The 8,003-nt window shown below is 38.5% G+C and overlaps 2 non-coding genes across 2 annotated transcripts; both read right to left on the bottom strand.

Annotated features, from left to right (window-relative positions):
* Positions 1 to 522: 522 nt before the first annotated feature.
* Positions 523 to 593, bottom strand: TRNAG-UCC (transfer RNA glycine (anticodon UCC)). Its single transcript has one exon. It is a non-coding gene; the product is annotated as a tRNA-Gly (tRNA).
* A 1,444-nt stretch (positions 594 to 2,037) lies between these two features.
* On the bottom strand, positions 2,038 to 2,110 carry TRNAH-GUG (transfer RNA histidin (anticodon GUG)). The gene has a single exon. It is a non-coding gene; the product is annotated as a tRNA-His (tRNA).
* Positions 2,111 to 8,003: the final 5,893 nt, after the last annotated feature.

Here is an 8,003-nt window from a genome sequence, read left to right on the forward strand (position 1 = left end):
ACAAATTACTTTCCATTTTCTTTATTGGGTTCTTATTTGTGTCTTAAGTAGTTTCATTTATTTGCCTTTTTAAGCACAATATCATTACTGATGATTCTATTCGCTGACATGTAATTTTTGAATGGAAAATCAAGTCCTTGTGAATAGACAAGGCTAGGTGCGACGGTTTCGCAAAAAAGTTAATGGAGCACATTATGATCCATTAGCCTAATTAAGTCAACTCGACTCCGTCCACCCGAAGGGCGTGAAAACCGTAATGCCAGCCAAATAAATTTCCTGTCCGGGCATGCCGGCCCAAGCCTGCAGCGCTTCGGAATGAAGGCCCGTTTGGAGACATTAGTTTGCTAAATCAACATACAATAAGATTGTATCATAAATGAAAATCCCATTTCTTTCTCTACTTCCATTTACCTAAGAAACACCGAGATGATGATAGGCATAGGATGACCCATTGAAAATCAACATTAGCTTAATGTTAGTTTCCTTATGGCCATCTCTTATCTTGCCTGTCAAAAAGTTACTTGCGAATAACGGGAATCGAACCCATATCCTCTGCTTGGAAGGCAGATAATCTACCGTTAATCTATATTCGCTTAAGTTTCATTCCCAGATATTCTAAATAAATCGTTTCTATAATACAAATTAACCAAAGTGGCCTTCCATGCGTGCGCAAAGACCTTGTCTTGCTCAAGCGCCTAGTAAAATGCAAGTGATGGATTATTTATGTTTAATTCGTTTCATATACGATGATTCATGGAACGCCATCGATGAAAACTTTCCGTTCATATCTCTCCAATGAGTAAGCGAAAATTCCTTAGCGAGTTGCGATCCGTTAAGGTTGCAAAAAAAGGACTCGCACCATTAGAGTTAAGATTAAGGTTAGATCCCTAATGTATATCGGCCCGGTCTTTGGGATCCGTATCCATTGTAAGCCGGGCCTTAAGACCTGGAGTTATGAGAAATGGTATTTTCTTTGTTTTTGCTATCAGAAAGTCTTTGGGCATTGTTAAGATTATAGGCATTTTTGGGATCATATCAAAAAGACCTTTGGCCGGCTAAAGGAATGGAAACGAAAAGAAATGAAATTTGTTAAAAGTAAAGTCTCGTATGGTTTTGACGTACTTCTATCCTCGACAGATAGCCCAGCATTAAAAGCTGGTCAGAGCTTATGGTTACCCGGTTGGTTAGATGCTATTAATAATAATAGTAACTCATTATTTTTCAGTATTGGACCCGGAGGTTCACCACGCTATTGCTTTGGGTTTACACACGTTGATTCTAGTGAAAGGTGCTTTAGATGTGCGTGGTTCCAAACTCATGCCAGATAAAAAGGAATTTGGTTATAGTTTTCCCTGTGACGGGCCGGGTAGGGGAGGTACCTGCGATATATCTCAGTCCAATGGCAGCTCCCTTCAATCCAAAGCAAGGCTTTAAGTATCCTTCGGGGTCCTACAAAGCAGTATACTATCACCCCTACTATGCAGTATTTACTACTTGGGGCTATTCAAGTATTGTCAACACGGGAGGCTAAGGCATGGTGTCTTATGTAAAGCCACGTATTAGATTGGCAAAATTAATATCAATACCGCCTACCATACTAAAGCTCGTTATGCTGCAGCTAAGTGGGTTCTTCACCACGAGACTCTAGCTGCTAAGCCGCCGTGTGATGGTTGCCGAGGTGGAGGGAAAGGAAAAAGGGCAAACCCTCGACCAAACCACTTTCGTGAAAAAAACTAGGGACGGAGTCGAACCGTCATTCCAGGACCAACACATTGCCATTATGTTACCTAGTTGGAGGTGACCTTGGCCACCCGAAACTAACGAAACGAAAGAAAGAACAAGGCCATAATGATTTCATATTTAACAATCCCGAGTCAAGCTAATACAATGGCCCTTCCTTTAGCTACAAACAATAGTTTCCCAAACAAAGCCAGCCTTCCTTGAGCTACAAACAATGGTTTCCGTCTGTTTTTGATATTTATAACTGTTTGTATCGTTTGCTGATAGCAGTCAAGCGCGTCGAAATAGTATGTTTTTGGCAAGTAACGGGATTTGAACCCGTGTTTTCAGATTCACAATCTGACACTCTAACCTATTAAGTTATACTCGCCCTCGGGGCTCTTTGCAAGCTCCTTTAGATCCAATATAGGCCCAAGCAAGTCTGGGATCGATTTGACTAAATATAAAAGGAGAATCGGTTAAAATGAGACAGAGCTTTCGTTTCTCTTATCTACCCATCTTAATAGGCAAATATGCTCACTATCGGACTTGAACCGATAACCCATAATGGAACAGATTTTGAGTCTATCGTGTCTACCATTTTCACCAAGTGAGCAAACAAAGCTCTCATCAAAGGAAATGTACAATAGGAATTTTCCTTACCTGGCCTGCTTAATCCAATCCTTTTTTGAAACCACCCAGTTGCGCTTTATTTATGGAGCTTGCTTTAATTTGGTCAAGCCCTAAATATCTTATCAAGACATAAAATTTTTGCCGCATTTTGTAGCTGGTTTTCATTTATCTATGTTTCTTTCTCGTTGTCCAACCTTTTCACTCTTTCATTAGTTCATATCCGTCTATTAAGGAACCAAGTAACCGAATATGCTTAGCATATACGAAGCCAGCTGAGATGAAAGGAAAAGATTTGAATCTTTATCAGCTCATTATTATTATTATTCCCAATGGGTGTAATTGTTATTATTTAGTTTAGTTTCATTTAGTAGCGGATTGTTTTGAACGAAGGCTTGTTTTCTTCTATAACATGATTTTTTTTCCTAAATCTTAATCAATATCCATACAACAGCCAGCGAAAGTGGCGAAATGGTAGACGCGCTATCTTGAGGTGATAATGAGGCCACTCATGGGAGTTCAATTCTCCTCTTTCGTAATCGTTTCTGAATAGAGCAAACAAGGCCCTAGTAAGTGGAATTCTTTTATTTTCAAATGTTAAGGATCCGCGCAGCTGATAAGATTTCATTAAATTACTACAGCTAGGCGAATTGCATATGGATCCAGGCTCGATAAGTAGCTTTCAGACTTGATAAGTGGCTTTCAGACAATGGCTATGGACTGCTAGTAGATGGCATTTTGGATAATCCAGTTTCTATCCCTTTCCGCATTATATATCAAATTCTTAAAAAAGGTACCAGGTCAGGGAGTTAAAAGCCCAATGCTCTACCAACTAAACCATACACCCAAGTATTATTATTACTATTATCCATTCTAAGAGAAATTTTTATATAGTAATTGAACGACAAGAAACAACTCCCAGTTCACCGAGCAATAGCTGAATGTAAAAGAATGGCTGCCATATTTACGTTAATCAGAGGTAAGGCCGTGAGTCATTATGTCAGGAAGGATTGTCAATGTTCCTTTCATCCATCCACCCTTATCGCCTAGTGTAGGTCAGGAGTCCGGAACGTGAGATGGCCTTACAGCCCAGCCTAGCCGCTTGGTTTTGGCTCTACAATGTTACACAATACCCTATTGATTGCCCTCTGATCCAGTCACTCAGCCAATCAAACCAATTACACCTGCCTACGCGTTTTTGAATTTTCCTGGCTTAAGGTTTTTTGAGCGACAATTTATATCTCTGACAATTCATAATTTACCTAGCCAACCCTTAACGTCAAAGCTGAGTACTTTGTGTTCTCAAAGTCGTAGGTCCATTTGATAGGGCATGGTAATGTGCATAGTCTTGTAGTGGGCGATCCTATGCTCGGCGAGTTTCACTAGCCAGCCCAGCGCTCGTGCTCATCGGAACTAAAATTTCTAGTCGGATTGCCATCATGTGGGGAGGTTTAACATAAAGTTTTGGCATGCTTTGCCTTGCCATAGCAAAATAAAGCAATTTATCTTGTTTTGCCGTAGCAGCTTTAAGGGGAATCCAAGGTAAGGTGTGTTGATCGGCTGGCTAGTCATTGGCAGCAAGTGTATGCCTTATCATAGTAAAGCAAAGCAATCACTCTTTTTTGGCATGCAAAGCTCTGCCTACGTAAAAGGCAATCTCTATTGATTGCTATAGATATCTATATATCAGATAGATGAAATAGTGAATAAACCACCGAAAAAGATTCAAACCTTCGAATGACAAAATCAAAACCCGTTGCCTTACCACTTGGCCACGCTTCACAAGCATAAAAAACATATATTTTTATAGATAACAATGGCGAGATCTTTAAAAGGCAATTGAACTAACGAGGAAAACAGCCTATAGCACAAACAATAAAGGATAATTACCTATGTCATTAAAAATAAAAAACTAAACGACATCCAATCAAGCATTAGGCAAGCCATATAGGAAACGATAATAAGATCCCGGGAGTAGATCTCGCTGTCAAGAGGAAACCGGAGGGCCTGTACCACCCGCATTTGGAAACCTACTAGCAATGAAAAAGCACCTAGCGGACGCCAAATAATAGAAAAGAAGTCTGTATACCACCATATGCTGCACTTCGTTAAAAGCAGCACTCTGTCGAGATGCCTAGCCTGCCTAGCTATGCTTGGGCGAGATCCATCAAGCAATGAGATAGCCGTATGATGGGTGACTCGCACGTTTGATTTGGAAAGCATTTATTTAGCCTATACCATTCACAGCGCGGCAGGAGCTAGCTGTCTGTGCGAGATTTGCTTGCCTACCCTTTACCGCTATACTTCGTCATTGAGTTGATTATGCGAAAGTAGGCCTGCCTTCTGTCACTACTAGACAGTACAGATAAATGATTAACTTTACCATATTAGTTAAAGAACCCTATCAAAGTAAAAAATATTAGCTGACAGATACGTCAAGAAAACCATTGAAAACACTGATTATTTACCCATTTTGCTAGTGAAAAAGAAAGATGACACGATACATCTTTGTATTATCGATAGAGCTTCAAATAAGGTAATTATTAAACTTGTTTTTCAATGTAAAAGAGTTGTTTGACTAACTTAAAGGTGCAAAGTATTTTACAAAGACTAACCTTAGGCAAGGTTTTCATCAAGTTAGAATTAGAGCTTAGGATATTTTCAAAACTGCATTTCGAACAAGTTATGAATACTATGAGTTTTTAGTTATGCCTTTTGGTTTGATTAACGTTCGACTACTTTCATAATACTTATGTTTTAAAACCTTATTTAGGTCAGTTTATATTGGTTTTTCCTGATTATATCTTTGTTTTTGATAAAGTAAGAAAAGAACACTTTATTTGTTTGCTTTATTATGAGAACATGCTTTGTATGCTTATTTTGGATTTGATTTTAGGTTATCTAAGAAGTGCCAACTCAACTTAGAAAGAGAGAGAGAGTCCAGAAAGTCTAGAAAATAACGTAAAATCCTTTTCGCTGTCTTTTTTACATTCACGCTCAAAAATTCTAAAATATTGACACATCCCGAAGCCTTTAAACACTTAGCCATAATAAGCAAGGTATATTAATGATTGATATGTTTATAATATTATTAAAGCTTATTTCACGAAGGTTTCTTAAGAAAAAAACCACATAACGTCTTCATTATTACAAAATTAACACCTTTTATTTCATTAATAAAAGGGGAACTACATAAACAACGATAGCAGAACGACGGAGTGCAATGATACAGAAGTCAATTAAAAGCAAAAACGTTCACAAGAACCATCAAGAGAAAGAAAGACGACAAAGAATAAGTATAGCATGGAATATCAAAGCAAAGAGAAGAGCCAGTATAATAGCAGAGAACGAGGATACCAAAAAGAATCAATAGCAAGGGATTTCAAAGGAAAATCGTAAGCAACTAGAATGGCAAAGGAGGAGGATAGCAGAAAATAGAAAGATATTCCAAAGCACTACTACAATTACTCTACTATTATCTCACAAGTAATAAATTGACTCCTAAACAACAGTGCCAAATGGGAGGTAAGGGAAGCTACAAGGCAAAGCCCAAGCTGACCTAAACCAACTAAGCAACAAAAAAAGCTAAGATTCCTCCAAAATACATCAAACCTCACTCAACTCGTAACCATATGTAGATCAATAAAAACCATGTCAAATCTGGTCTTTGCTTTATTGCACTCCTTATGTTGTGTCAGGGTATATCGTTAGGAAGTCTCAAATGTCTCCCTACGTTGCTATCCTTTCACATCGTGATGATGAAGTAAGGAGCCAATCCGGACACCCATGGTTGTTGTAGTGTTTTAGGTAGTGTAGCTGTGAAGCTACTCTCTCTTTACTCACTGAAAATCACGAGCAAGAAAAAGATGAAATGAATAGATGCAACCAATGAAGCTCAAAGAGAAGAAGAAGAGAGATGCAACAAGAGAAGAGAAGGAAAAGAGGGAGAGAAAGAGAGTTTGCTTTTGCAATGGGCACAACACAAATGAGTGAAAGCATACCTTTTATAATCTTATCCAAAACCATATATGCAAATCCATTTTCCACTGTCTTACAAAGTGTTTCCATACTTTTATGCTTTTATGTGGATTTAGGCCATTATAATAGAACTTATTTTAAGGCATCTTTTGGGATTCAATGGCACATTCAGTAAAAATATATGACACTTGTATTGGTTGTACACAATGTGTTAGAGCCTGTCCGACAGATGCACTGGAAATGATACCCTGGGATGGATGCAAAGCCAATCAGATAGCTTCTGCTCCCAGAACAGAAGACTGCGTAGGTTGTAAGAGATGCGAATCCGCTTGTCCAACAGATTTCCTAAGTGTACGTGTTTATCTTGGAGCTGAAACGACTCGCAGCACGGGTTTAGCTTATTAATTAGTTGTATCAAAGATTATTAGTCAAATACTACTTTTTTCTTTTTCTTATACCATTACCGATTCATACTCGAATCTTTATAAAAGATCTTGATATGAATCGGAATGATATGAGTCAGAATGCTGATCTGAACTTACCAAAAAACTTTCAAGACAATTAAATTATCACCCATGATGAGTAACGTACCTCGGCTAACGATAATCGTTCTCTTCCCAATTTTTGCGGGTTTCTTGATTCCATTATTTCTTCAGAGTGAAGGCAGTAGAATGGTCCGGTGGTACACCTTAGGCATTTGTACATTAGAATTTGCATTAATCACTTATATATTTTATTGCCATTTCCATATTCACGACCAATCCATTCAATTACTTGAAAATTTTAGTTGGATTGACTCTATTCAATTCCATTGGAGGCTAGGCATAGATGGGCTTTCCATGAGTCTGATTCTACTTACGGGTCTTGTTACTACTGCAGCAGTGTCGTCGGCTACTTTGGCCAGTCACTAAAAATACACATTTGTTTTATTTTTCAATGCTAGTTATGTATAGTGGTCAAATAGGACTATTTGCATCTCGAGACATTCTTCTCTTCTTCTTTATGTGGGAATTAGAATTGATCCCAATTTATTTACTTCTCTCTATATGGGGCGGAAAGAGACGTCTCTATTCGGCTACAAAATTCGTTTTATACACAGCTTAGGTTCCGTCTTTCTCTTAGTTGGAGCTATAGTTATGAGTTTTTATGGGAGTGGAACACCGTCCTTCAACATTCAAGACTTGATTGTGAAGCCATACCCCGTTTCATTGGAATTACTTTTGTACACAGGATTCCTAGTAACTGTAGCAGTAAAATTACCAATCTTTCCTTTTCACACCTGGTTACCGGATACTCACGGAGAAGCCCATTACAGTACGTGTATGTTGTTAGCTGGAGTGCTCCTAAAAATGGGTGGGTATGGATCAATTCGAGTCAATATGCAAATTCTATCTCAGGCTCATTCGAGAATTTCGTGGTGGTTGGTATTGATAGGATCAATCCAAATTGTTTATGCTTCTTTAATTTGTTCAAACCAATATAATCTAAAAAAAAGAATTGCTTATTCATCCATTTCCCATATGGGATTCGTAGTCATTGGAATAGGTTCTTCGACAGATACAGGTCTTGACGGGGCCCTCTTACAAATGCTTTCCCATGGATTGATAGGCGCAGCTCTATTTTTTTCCGCAGGAGCTTGTTATGACCGAACGCGGACCCTTTCCCTTGACCAACTC

This window comes from Lygodium microphyllum, unplaced genomic scaffold (assembly GCF_053477565.2).
Source record: "Lygodium microphyllum isolate KBCC unplaced genomic scaffold, Lygodium_microphyllum_v1.1.10 scaffold_42, whole genome shotgun sequence".
Taxonomy (NCBI): domain Eukaryota; kingdom Viridiplantae; phylum Streptophyta; class Polypodiopsida; order Schizaeales; family Lygodiaceae; genus Lygodium; species Lygodium microphyllum.